The sequence below is a fragment of the Macaca mulatta genome, chromosome 1 (genome assembly GCF_049350105.2).
Source record: "Macaca mulatta isolate MMU2019108-1 chromosome 1, T2T-MMU8v2.0, whole genome shotgun sequence".
In the NCBI taxonomy this organism is placed as follows: domain Eukaryota; kingdom Metazoa; phylum Chordata; class Mammalia; order Primates; family Cercopithecidae; genus Macaca; species Macaca mulatta.
In genome coordinates, this window is record NC_133406.1 from 80006938 (window position 1) to 80021454 (window position 14517).

The following is a 14517-nucleotide window of genomic DNA, read 5'->3' on the forward strand; positions in this document are numbered from 1 at the left end:
ACCTAGAGAAAGATATCAATATACAAGTACAAAAACGTTATAGAACACCACACAGATATAAACCAAACTACATCAAGGCATTTAATAATTAAATTCCCAAAGATAAAGGATAAAGAAAAGATCCTAAAAGCAGCAAGAGAAAAGAAACAAATAACAAATAATGGAGCTCCAATGTATCTGGCAGTGGACTTTTCAATGGAAACTTATAGTCCAGGAGAGAGTTGCGTGACATATTTAAAAGGCTAAAGGAAAAAAAATTACCCTAGAATATCTGGCAAATATATATATTCAAACATGAAGGAGAAATAAGACTTTCCTAGACAAATGAAAGCTGAGGAATTTCATCAACCCAGAACTGTCCTATAAGAAATGTTACAGGAAATTTTTCAATCTGAAAGAAAAGAACATTAAAATGAGCAATACAAAATCACCTGAAGGTATAAAACTCACTGGTAATAGTGAGTATACAAAAAACACAGAATATTATAACATTGTAATTGTAGTGTGTAAATCATTCATATCCTGAGTAGAAAGACTAAAAGATGAACATACCAAAAATAATAACTACAACAACTTTTCAAGACAGACAGTATAAGATATAAACAAAAACAACACAAAGTTAAAAAATAGTGGGATAAAGTTAAAGTGTAGTTTTTATTCATTTTCTTGTTGCTTGTTTGTCAGATTGTTTTTGCAGTCAATGTTAAATTGTCATCAGTTTGAAATAATGGGTTATAAGATGTTATTGGAAAGCTTCGTGGTAACCTCAAATCATCAAACATAAAACAGATATACAAAAAATAAAAAGCAGCACATTAAAACATACAAGCAGGGAAAATTATCTTCATTAATAGGAAGACAGGAAGAAAGGAAAGAAGGAGGAGAAGGCCACAAAACAACCAGAAAACAAACAACAGAATGGCAGGAGTAAGTTCTTACTTATCAGTAATAACTTAGTCAGTATAAATTGACTAAATTCTCTCATCAAAAGACATGAAGAAAATGAATGGATTAAAAAACAAGACACAACAATTTGTTGCTTGTTTTTTCACTTGTTCCTTACAAGTGAAAAAAATTCACTTGTGAGGAAACACACACATAAAGACTGAAAATAAAAGCATAGAAAAAGACATTCCACACAAATGGAAACCAAAAATGAGCAAGAGTAGCATACTTACATCAGAAAAAAATAGATTTCAAGACAAAAACTATAAAAGCAGACAACAATGATAAAGGGGTAAATTCAGCAAAGGGATATAACAGTTGTAAGTATATGTGCACCCAACACTGGAACACCCAGAAACATAAAGCAAATATTATTTAAAATAAAGAGAAAGACAGACTCTAATACAATAATACCTGGAGACTTCAACAGCCCACTTTCAGTGTTGGACAGATCATCCAGACACAAAATCAACAAAGAAACATCAGACTTAATCTGCACTACAGACCAAATGGACCTGATAGATATTTACAGAATATTTCATTCAACAGCTGCAGAATACATATTCTTCTCCTCAGCACATGCATTATTCCAAGGATAGATCATGTCTTAGGTCACAAAAGAAGTAATAAAACATTCAAAAACCTGAAATAATATGAAGTATGTTCTCTGACCATAATGGAATAAAACTACTAATCAATAAAAAGAGGAAATTTGGAAACTATTCGAACACATGGAAATTAAACAATATGCTCCTGAGTGGCCAGTGGGTCAATGAAGAAATTAAGAAAGAAATTGAAAAATATATTGAAACAAATAATAATAGAAACATAACATACTAAAATCTACGGGATACAGTGAAAGCAGTACTAAGAGGGAAGTTTATAACTATAAGCACTTACATCAAAAAAGTAGAAAAATGTCAAATAAGAAAACTAATGATATACCCTAAAGAACTAGAAAAACAAGAGCACACCAAACCCAAAATTAGTTGAAGAAAAGAAATAACAAAAATCAATGAACAAGATTGAAATGAAGAAAACAATATAAATGATCAACAAAACAAAAAGTTATTTTTTAAAAAGATAAACATAATTGACAAACCTTTAGCCCAATTAAGAAAAAAGAAATGATAGTCAAATAAGTAAAATCAAAGATGAAAAAGGAGACAGTACAACCAATGCTGCAGAAATTCAAAGGATCATTAGAGGATACTATGAAAAACTATATGCCAAGAAATTGGAAAACCTAGAAGAAATGGATAAAAGCTTAGATATGTACAACCTACCTGATTGAACTATAAAGAAATCCAAAATCTGAACAAATCAATAACAAATAACAATATTGAAGCTGTAACAAAAAGTCTGCCAGCAAAGAAATGCCTGGGACTTGATGGCTTCACTACTGAATTTTACCAAAAATTTAATGAAGAACTAATACCAACCCTACTCAATCCATTCTGAAAACTAGAGAAGGAAGGAACACTTCCAAACTCATTTTATGAGGCCAGTATTACCCTGATACCAAAACCAAACAAAGACAAATCAAAAAAAGAAACTACAGGCCAATATCCCTGATAAACATTGATGCAAACATCCTCAACAAAATACTATCAAACTGAATTCAACAACACATTAAAAAGATCATTCATCATAACCAAGTGGGATATATCCTAGGGATGCAAGGATGGTTCAACATATGAAAATCAATCAATATGATACATCACACCACCAGAATGAAGGACAAAAACAATATGATCATTTCCATTGATGCTGAAAAAGCATTCAATAATTCAACATCCCTTCATGATTAAAAGCCCTCCAAAAACTATGTATACAAGAAACATGCCTCAACACTATATAGCCATGTATGACAGATTCTCAGCTAGTATCATAGTGAATGGGGAAAAACTGAAAACCTTTTCTCTAAGATCTGGAACATGACAAGGATGCCCACTTTCACTACTGTTGCTCAACACAGAGAAGTCCTAGCTAGAGCAATCAGTCAAGAGAAAGAAATAAAGGGCATCCAAATTGGAAAGGAAGAAGTCAAGTTATCCTTGTTTGAAGATGATATGAACTTATATTTGGAAAAACCTAAAGATTTCACCAAAAAAACTATTAGAACTAATAAACAAATTCAGTAAAATTTCAGGATACAAAATCAACACACAAATATCTGTAGCATTTCTATATGCCAAGAGTGAACAATCTGAAAAAAAAAAATTTTAAGTAATTCCATTTACAATAGCTATAAATAAAATTAAATACCTATGAATTAACCAAAGAACCGAAACACCTCTACAACAAAAACTATAAAACTTCGGCAAAAGAAATTGAAGACACAAAAATATGAAAAGATATTTCATATTCATGGATTGGAACAATTGATATTGTTAAAATGTTCATACTACCCAAAGCAATCTACATATTCAACACAATTCATATCAAAACGCCAATGACATTCTTCAAAGAAATAGAAAAAACAATCAAAAAATGTATATGGAACCATAAAAGACCCAGAATAGCCAAAGTTATCCTGAGCAAAAATAAAACAAAACTGGAGGAATCACAATACCTGACTTCAAATTATACTACAGAGCTGTAGTAACCAAAACAGCATGGTAACTGGCATAAGAATAGACACACAGACCAAAGGAACAAAATAAGGAACCCAGAAATAAATCTATACATCTGCAGTAAACTGATTTTCAACAAAGGTGACAAGAACACATATTGGGAAAAGGATAGTCTTTTCAATATATAGTGCTGAGAAAATTGGAGGTACACATGCAGAATAAAGCTAGATCCCTATCTCTCACCACATTCAAAAATCAAATCAAAATGGAGTAAAAACTTAACTATATGACTTCAAAGTATAAAACTACTAAAAGGAAACATTACAGAAACTTTCCAGGACATTGGACTGGCCAAAGATTTATTGAATAATCTTCCACAAGCACAAACAGCCAAAGCAAAAATGGACAAACAACATCACATCAAGTTAAAAAGCTTCTGCACCTCAAAGAAAACAATCAACAAAGTGAAATGACAACCCACAAAATGAGAAAAAATATTTACAAACAATTTATCTGACAAGAGGTTAATAACTAGAATATACAAGGAATTCAAACAGCTCTATAGGAAAAAACATAATAATCCAATTTAAAAATGGGGAAAACAGCTGCATAGACATTTCTCAAAAGAAGACATGCAAATGGAAAATAGGTATATGAAAACGTGCTCAATATCACTGATCATCAGAGAAATGCAAATGAAAACTGCAACGAGATATCTCACCCCAGTTAAAATGGCTTTTATCCAAAAGACAGGCAAAAACAAATGTTGACGGGGATGTGGAGAAAAGGGAAACTCACATACACTGCTGGTAGTAATATAAATTAGTACAACCGCTATGGAGAATAGTTTGACAGTTCCTCAAAAAACAGAGCTACCATAAGATCCAGCAATCCCACTACTAGGGAAATTTCTACTCCAAAGAAAAGTAATCAATATATCAATGAGATATCTGCACTTCCATGCTTATTGCAGCACTATTCACAATAACCAAGATTTGGAAGCAACCTATGTGGCCATCAACAGACAAACGGACAAGGAAAATCTCATACATAAATAGTACACAATAGAGTACTATACGACCACAAAACAAGAATGAGATTCTGTCATTTGCAACCACGTGGATGGAACTGGAGATCGTTATGTCAAGTGAAATAAGCCAGGCACAGAAAGACAAACTTTGCATGTTCTCATTTATTTCTGGGAGCTAAAAACTAAAACAATTGAACTCACAGAGACAGAGAGTAGAAGGATGGTTTACCACAGGCTGGGAAGAGTAGTAGGGGAGAGGGGAAGTGGGGATGTTTAATGGCTACAAAAAATAATTATACAGAATGAATAAGATCTAGTATTGAATAGCACAACAGGGTGACTATAGTCAGCAATAATTTGTTGTACATTTAAAAATAACTAAGAGTATAATTGGATTGTCTGTAACACAAAGGATAAATGCTTGAGGTGATGGCTACCTCATTTACCCAAATGTGGTTACTATGCACTGTATCCCTGTATCAAAATAAATCCATAAATCTATATATCTACTATGTATCCACAAAAATAAAAAATAATAAATTTTATAAAGAATTAAAAAATTACTGTAGAGGTGCAGCCACTAATTGCTACAGAATCACCACAGGTGAAAGTTGCAAAATCCTTTTATGTCTACCCTGATCCTCATCTAGATTACCCAAGACAACTAAGAGCCAATCTCTTTTTAAATATGCTTTCTCTGTCAACAAATATTACCATGAATATTTAGCAGTGTGTTAGAATTTTGAAACTCTCACTGTTGAAGAGTCTTCCTTGGGTCTCACAATAAAATGTCTACACTCTCTATACAATGTTTGAAAGCACTGGGTTTTGGAGTCAACACATCTGGGCTTGCTGATGATGTCTTGGAAAACTTTCCTAAGCCTTAGTTTCCTCAGCCGTATAAAAGGGTAATAATATTATCCCAACTCAATGGTTGCTGCGGGAGCTGAAAGAAATCATTTATTTACAATACCCAACACAGTTCCTAGAGCACTGTAAGTTCTTGATACATGTCACCACCACTTCCAGCCATGACTGTCATCATTACTAGAGCACTATAGTAAGGAGCCCAGCTGGTAGCCTTTCTCTGCATCAAGCTCTCACTGACCTGAATCTCACAAAGGTTTTCTCAGTCTTTTCTTCTGCAAACTGAATCACAACAGCTTCTCTCAAATATCTCAGCTTCCTCAGTTATTGAGTGATGTTTGTTGCGTATATTTTTTAAGACATAAAAATAACAATACTAGCTTCTTATTCTTATCATCTAGGCAATGCCAAGTTTGTATTTTCCCTTACTTTTATCTTTCAGGGCCATCCTTGATCCATAATTCCAAATGAATTGTAAATAAAATATGTATCTTATATAGTTACACTGGTTAGATGATTTTAAATAATTTTCTGCAAATCTGTGTATAAATTACTTTCTAAATAGTAGTCACACTTTAAATACACCAAGAAAAGTGCTATTTGTGTATCCTATGGTGAATTGTTTTGTAAAGCAAAGCATTCATCTTTAATATAATTATTCATTCCTAATCTGTCTGTTTTATTACATTAAATTTTTATCACATTTGTTTAAAACATGACTTATCTGTAGATTTTATCAGCTATTTGAATATTATACCTAGATGGTAAAGCATATTCACCTTTAAGTCTTTAGCTTAGTGCTTTCTTCTCACCTTCCTTATGCTGCATTACACATCTGTGTCTCTCTTTGATCTGAAAGGTTACTAGAAAGGTGACTGAAACTGTCACTTGCCTTTCAAATACTAGGCCTACATAGAAATCAGTAGAACAGATGATTGGAAAGGTTTAAGCTACGTCTCTGTTGATAAAAGCCAAGCTTTAAGAGAATTATAATTTAGTCTTCAAACCACATTTCTTGGGTGAGAGTCAGTATTATAATTGTAATTAAGACAATGATAATTATGCCACTTTAATCCATTTTACATAAATCTGCATAATGCCTGGGCAATAATTCCCAGGCAAGATGGCCGAATAGAAACAGCTCTGGTCTGCAGCTCCCAGTGAGAGCAACGCAGAAGGCAGGTGATTTCTGCATTTCCAACTGAGGTACCCAGTTCACGTCACTGGGACTGGTTAGACAGTGAGTGCAGCCCATGGAGGGTGAGCAGAAGCAGGGTGGGGTGTCGCCTTACCTGGGGAGCTCAAGGTATTGGGGAACCCCCTCCCCTAGCCAAGGGAAGCCATGAGGCACTGTGCCATAAAGGATGGTGCTATCTGGCCCAGATACTATGCTTTTCCCATGGTCTTCACAACCCGCAGACCAGTAGATTCCCTCAGGTGTCTATACCACCACAAAACTGCGTGGCCATTTGGGCAGACACCAAGCTGGCTGCAGGAGTTTCTTTTCTCGTATCCCAGTGGCGCCTGGAATGCCAGCAAGACAGAACCATTCACTCCCCTGGAAAGGGGGCAGAAGCCATGGAACCAAGTGGTCTTGCTCAGTGGATCTCAGCCCCACGGAGCCCAACAAACTAAGATCCACTGGCTTGAAATTCTTGCTGCCAGCACAGCAGTCTGAAGTCAATCTGGGACACTCGAGCTTGGTGGAGGGAGGAGCATCCACCATTACTGAGGCTTGAGTGGGTGATTTTCCCCTCACAGTGTAAACAAAGCTGTGGGGAAGTTTGAACTGGGCAGAGCTCAGGGCAGCACTGCATAGCCACTGTAGCCAGACTACCTCTCTAGATTCCTCCTCTCTCGGCAGGGCATTTCTGAAAGAAAGGCAGTAGCCCCAGTCAGGGGCTTATACATAAAATTCCCATCTCCCTGGGACAGAGCACACTGGGGAAGGGGCAGCTGTGGGCGCAGCTTCAACAGACTTAAACATTCCTGCCTGCCAGCTCTGAAGAGAGCTGTGGATCTCCCAGCACAGCACTTGAGCCCTGCTAAGGTACAGACTACCTTCTCAAGTGGACCCCTGACCCCCATGCTTGCTGATAGGAAGACACCTCCCAGCAGGGATCAATAGACACCTCATACTAGAGAGCTCTGGCTGGCATCTGGTAGGTGCCCCCCTGGGATGAAGCTTCCAGAGGAAGGAGCAGGCAGCAATCTTTGCTGTTCTCCAGCCTCCACTGGTGATACCCAGGAAACAGGGTCTGGAGTGGGCATCCAGCAAACTCCAGCAGACCTGCAGAAGAGGGGCCTGACTGTTAGAAAGAAAACTAACAAACAGAAAGCAATAGCATCAACATCCAAAAGGATGACCAAGCAAAAACCCCATCCGAAGGTCACCAACATGAAAGACCAAAGGTAGATAAATTGACAAACATAAGAAAAACCAGCGCAAAAAGACTGAAAATTCCTAAAAAAACAGAATGCCTCTTCTCCACCAAAGGATCACAACTTCTCACAAGCAAGGGAACAAAACTGGATGGAGAATGAGTTTGATGAACTGACAGAAGCAGGCTTCAGAAGGTGGGTAATAACAAATGGTTCTGAGCTAAAGGGCATGTTCTAACCCAATGCAAGGAAGCTAAGACCCTTGATAAAAGGTTACAGGAACTGCTAAATAGAATAACCATTTTAGAGAAGAATATAAATGACCTGATAGAGCTGAAAAACAGCAGAAGAATTTCGTGATGCATACACAAGTACCAACAGCTAAATTCATTGAGCAGAAGAAAGGATATCAGAGATTGAAGATCAACTTATGAAATAAAGCATGAAGACAATATTAGCAAAAAAAAGAATGGAAAGGAATTAACAAACCCTCTAAGACATATAGGACTATGTGAAAAGACCAAACCTACGTTTGATTGGTGTACCTGAAAGTTATGGGGAGAATGGAACCAAGTTGGAAAACACACTTCAGGATATTATCCAGGAGAACTACCTCAACCTAGCAAGACAGATCAACATTCAAATTCAAGAAATACAGAGAACACCACAAAGATACTCCTCGAGAAGAGCAACCCCAAGACAAATAATCATCAGATTCACCAAGGTTGAAATGAAGGAAAAAATATTAAGGGCAGCCAGAGGGAAAGGTTGGGTTACCCACAAAGGGAAGCTCATCAGACTAACAGCAGATCTCCCTGCAGAAGCCCTACAAGCCAGAAGAGGGTGGGGGCCATTATTCAACATTCTTAAAGAATAAAATTTTCAACCCAGAATTTCATATCCAGCCAAAGTAAGCTTCATAAGCAAAAGAGAAATAAAATCCTTTACAGACAAGCAAATGTTGAGAGATTTTTGTCACCACCAGGCCTGCCTTACAAGAGTTCCTGAAGGAAGCACTAAATATGGAAAGAAAAAAATGGTACCAGCCACTGCAAAAACATACCAAAATGTAAAGACCATTGGCACTATGAAGAAACTGCATCAACTATTGGGAAAAATAACCAGCTAGCATCATAATCACAGGATCAAATTCACACATAACAATATTAACCTTAAATGTAAATGGGCCAAATGCCTCAATTAAAAGACACAGACTGAAAAATTGGATAAAGAGTCAAGACCCATCAGTGTGCTGTATTCAGGAGACCTATCTCACATGCAAAGACACACATAGGCTCAAAATAAAGAGATGAAGAAATATTTACCAAACAAATGGAAAGCAAAGAAAAGCAGAAGTTACAATCCTAGTCTCTGATAAAACAGACTTTAAAACAACAAAGATCCACAAAGACAAAGAAGGGCATTCCATAATGGTAAAGGGATCAATGCAACAAGAAGAGTTAACTATCCTAAATATGTATGCACCCAGTACAGGAGCACCCAGATTCATAAAGCAAATCCTTAGAGACCTTCAAAGAGACAGGCTCCCACACAATAATAATGGGAGGCTTTAATTCCCCACTGTCAATATTAAACAGATCAATGAGACAGATGGTTAACAAGGATATCCAGGACTTGAACTCAGCTCTGGACAAGTGGACCTAATAGACATCTACAGAACTCTCCACCCCAAATCAACAGAATATACATTTGTGTCAGCACCACATCACACTTATTCTAAAACTGGTCATACAATTGGAAGTAAAACACTCCTCAGCAAATGTAAAGGAATGGAAATCATAACAGTCTCTCAGACCACAGTGCAATCAAATTAGAACTCAGGACTAAAAAACTCATTCAAAACTGCACTACTACATGGAAACTGAACAACCTGCTCCCAAATTACTACTAGGTAAATAATTAAATTATGGCAGAAATAAATAAGTTCTTTGAAATCAGTGAGAACAAAGACACAACGTACTAGAATCTCAGGGACACAGCTAAAGTTGTGGTTAGAGGGCAATTTATATCACTAAATGCCCACAGGAGGAAGCAGGAAAGATCTAAAATTGACACCCTAAAATCACAATTAAAAGAACTAGAAAAGTGAGAGCAAACAAATTCAAAAGCAAGCAGAAGACAAGAAATAACTAAGATCAGAGCTGAAATGTAGGAGATAGAGACACGAAAAACCCTTCAAAAAAATCAATGAATCCAGGAGCTGGTTTTTTGAAAAGATTAACAAAATATATAGACCACTAGCCAGACTAATAAAGAAGAAAAGAGAGAAGAATCAAATAGACACAATAAAAAATGATAAAGGGAATACTACCACTGAACCCACAGAAATATAAACTGCCATCAAAGCATACTGTAAACACCTCTATGCAAATCAACTAGAAAATCTAGAAGAAACAGATCAATTCCTGGACACATACACCCTCCCAAGACTAAACCAGGAAGAAGTCAAATCCCTGAATAGACCAATAACAAGTTCTGAAATTGAGGCAATAGCAAATAGCCCACCAACCAAAAAAAGACCAGGACCAGATGGATTCACAGCCTAATTCTACCAGAGGTACAAAGACGAGCTGATACCATTCCTTTTAAAACTATTTCAAACAATAGAAAAAGAGGGACTTCTCCCTAACTCATTTTATGAGGCCAGCATCATCCTGATACCAAAATCTGGCAGAGACACAACAAAAAAGGAAGAATTCAGGCCAATATCCCTGATGAACATCAATGCGAAAATCCTCAATAAAATACTGACAAACTGAATTCACAGCCCATTAAAAAGCTTATCTACCACATTCAAGTTGGCTTCATCTCTGGGATGCACAGTTGGTTAAACATACACAAATCAATAAACGTAATCCATCACATAAACAGAATCAATGACAAAAACCACATGACTATCTCAATAGATACAGAAAAGACCTTCGATACAATTCAACACCTCTTCCTGCTAAAAATACTCAATAAACTAGGTATTGATGGAATATATCTCAAAATAATAAGAGCTATTTATGACCAACCCACAGCCAATATCATACTGAATGGGCAAAAGCTGGAAGCAATCCCTTTGAAAACTGGCACAAGACTAGGATGCCCTCTCCCACCACTCCTATTCAACATAGCATTGGAAGTTCTGGGCAGGGCAATCATGCAAGATAAAGAAATAAAAGTATTCATATAGGAAGAGAGGAAGTCAAATTATCTCTGTTAGCAGATGGCATGATTGTATATTTAGAAAACCCCATTGTCTCAACCCCAAAACTCCTTAAGCTGATAAGTAACTTCAGCAAAGCCTCAGGATATAAAATTAATGTGCAAAAACCACAAGCATTCCTTCACACCAATAATAGACAAATAGAGATCCAAATCATGAGTGAACTCCTATCCACAATTGCTACAAAGAGAATAAAATACCTAGGAATCCAACTTACAAGGGATGTGAAGGACCTCTTCAAGGAGCACTACAAACCACTGCTTAATGAAATAAAACAGGACACAAACAAATGGAAAAACATTCCATGCTTATGGATAGGAAGAATCAGTATCGTGAAAATGCCCATACTGTCTAAGGTAATTTATAGATTCAATGCCATCCCCATTAAGCTACCAATGACTTTCTTCACAGAATTGGGAAAAAAAAAACTACTTTAAAGTTCATGTGGAACCAAAAAAGAGCCCATATTGCCAAGACAATCCTAAGCAAAAAGAACCAAGCTGGAGGCATCACACTACCTGACTTCAAACTATACTACAAGGTTATAGTAACCAAAACAGCATGGTACTCATATTAAAACAGATATATAGACCAATGGAACAGAATAGAGGCCTCAGAAATAACACCACACATCCACAGTCATCTGATCTTTGAAAAACCTGACAAAAACAAGCAATGGAGAAAGGATTCCCTATTTAACCACTGGTGTTGAGAAAACTGGCTAGCCATATGCAGAAAACTGAAACTGGACCCCTTCCTTACACCTTATACAAAAATTAACTCAAAATGGTTTAAAGATTTAAACACAAGACCTAAAACAATAAAAACCCTAGAAGAAAACTGAGGCAATACCATTCAGGACATAGGCATGGGCAAAGACTTCATGACTAAAACACCAAAAGCAATGGCAACAAAAGCCAAAATAGACAAATGGAATCTAATTAAACTAAAGAGCTTCTGCACAGCAAAAGAGACTGTGATCAGAGTGAACAGGCAACCTACAGAATGAGAGAAAATCTTTGCAATCTATCCATCTGACAAAGGGCTAATATCCAGAATATACAAGGAACTTAAATTTACAAGAAAAAAAACAATCCCATCAAAAAGCGGGTGAAGGATATGAACAGATACTTTTCAAAAGAAGACATTTAGGTGACCAACAAACATATAAAAAAAGCTCATCATCAGTGGTCATTAGAGAAATACAAATCAAAACCACAATGAGATACCATCTCACACCGGTTAGAATGGCAATCGTTAAAAAGTCAGGAAACAACAGATGCTGGGGAGGATGTGGGGAAATAGGAATGCTTTTACACTGTTGGTGGGAGTGTAAATTACTTCAACCATTGTGGAAGATAGTGTGGTGATTCCTCAAGGATCTAGAACTGGAAATACCATTTGACCCAGCAATCCCATTACTGGGTATACACCCAAAGGTTTATAAATCATTCTACTATAAAGACACATACACAGGTATGTTTATTGCAGCACTGTTCACAATAGCAAAGACTTGGAACCAGCCCAAATGCCCATCAATGATAGACTGGATTAAGAAAATGTGGCACATATACACCATAGAATACTATGAAGCTGAATAAAAGGATGAATTTATGTCCTTTGCAGGAACATGGATGAAGCTGGAAACCATTATTCTCAGCAAACCAACACAAGAACAGAAAACCAAGCACTACATGTTCTCACTCATAAGTGGGAGTTGAACAATGAGAACACATGGACACAGAGAGGGGAACATCACACACCAGGGCCTGTTGAGGAGTGGGGGGCTAGGGGAGGGAGAGCATTAGGAGAAAAACCTAATGTAGATGATGGGTTGATGGGTGCAGCAAACCACCATGGCACTTTTATAACAAACCTGCATGTTCTGCACATGTATTCCAAAACTTAAAGTATAAAATATATATATAATTGTAATTAATACTATGATAATTATGCCATTTTAATCTATTTTCCATAAATCAGCCCTAACCTTGCATATGTAATAATCAGTGCAATTAATTAGTATAAATGTATTCTGATTCTATATTTTTGACATGACAGACATGAAATGTACAAAAGTGCTTGCAATGAATCAGCTGAATTACCTTCCAGAAGACATTCCACGAAGACATTTTGTATGAGGCAGTCTTCTATTCCTGAACATTGAAGTGTCAAATTAAATAATCTGGACCTCAAGAGAAGACTACTCTGATTAGGAGTTTAGGACTTTGAGGACATGTTGAATGCAGCATTAGATTGGGGGTGCATGTGTTTGGGGTTGCTATGGTTTGAAAGTGTGCCCAAAGTTCATTCATGGGAAACTTAATACCCAGTGCAACAGTGTTAAGAGGTAGGACCTTTAAAAGGTGACTCTGTCATGAAGACAGAGACCTTATGAATGGGTTAATGTCACTACTATCATGGGAAAGGGTTTGTTATAAAAGTTAGGTCGGCCCTCTCTTGCTCTCTCTTGCCCTGTCTTGCTCTCTCTTGCCCTCTCTTGCCCTCTCACCTTCCACCATGGAGTGACACTGCAAGAAGGCCCTCCTATCAGATGTGATCCTTCAATCTTGGACTTCCCAGTCTCCAGAACTGTAAGAAATAAGTCTCTATTCTTTATTAATTATCTAGTTTCAGGTATTCTTTTACAGCAGCAAAAACCAGACTAAGACAGGAGTAAAAGGAGAGCAGATGTCTGGCTTAACTAATAGAAAGGGGATAGTTCAGTAGGGGTGCAGAACCTGGGATTCCCACAGGCTCAAGAATAGGCAACATCAGACTAGTCTAATAAAGCCCTCTAACACGCATTATGTTCTAACTCTGTGTCAGACATATTGCTAAGCATTGAGCAAGCATTTTTACCTCTGTCGATCCTCACAACTCTTCCTCAGAGATAAGCACTATAGTCTCCATTGCACACAGGAGGAAAGTGAGGCTCAGAAATGTTAGTTTGCCCAATCTCATGCAACTCCGCTTCAGCACTCTGCCTTTCCAGGGCCTACTCCAGCTGCAGGATGTTCTGCTAATGAGTTTGGATCATTCCATAAAGTATCTTCTTTTCCATGTCTTCATCTATTCTTTTCCTAAGAAGCAGACTATGCAAGGTCACAGATGTTGGAATGTCACACTTGTCACTGTAACTCCATTAGATCATTGTGTCCTGCACATCAGCAGCCCTCCACACATAGGCTTAAAGAATGAAGGATGTGGCTGAGCACAGTGGCTCAAGCACATCATCCCAGCACTCTGGGATGTGTTGGGATGTGCTAAGGCAGGAGGATTGCTTGAGCCCAGGAGTTCAAGATCGGTTTGGGAATATGGCAAGATCTTGTCTCCACAAAATATTTTAAAATTAGCCAGGTGTGGTGGTGCACACCTGTAGTCTCAGCGACTCAAGAAGCTGAGGCAGAAGGATCGCTTGAGTCCAGGAGTTTGAGGCTGCAGTAAGCTATGATTGTGCCACTGCACTCCAGCCTCAGTGACAG

General features: G+C 37.2%; 1 long non-coding RNA gene across 1 annotated transcript in view; it reads right to left on the minus strand.

Moving 5' to 3' along the window:
• LOC144338324 (uncharacterized) overlaps positions 1–14517 on the minus strand; it is a 105846-nt gene that overhangs the window by 55555 nt on the left and 35774 nt on the right. The window lies entirely within an intron of this gene.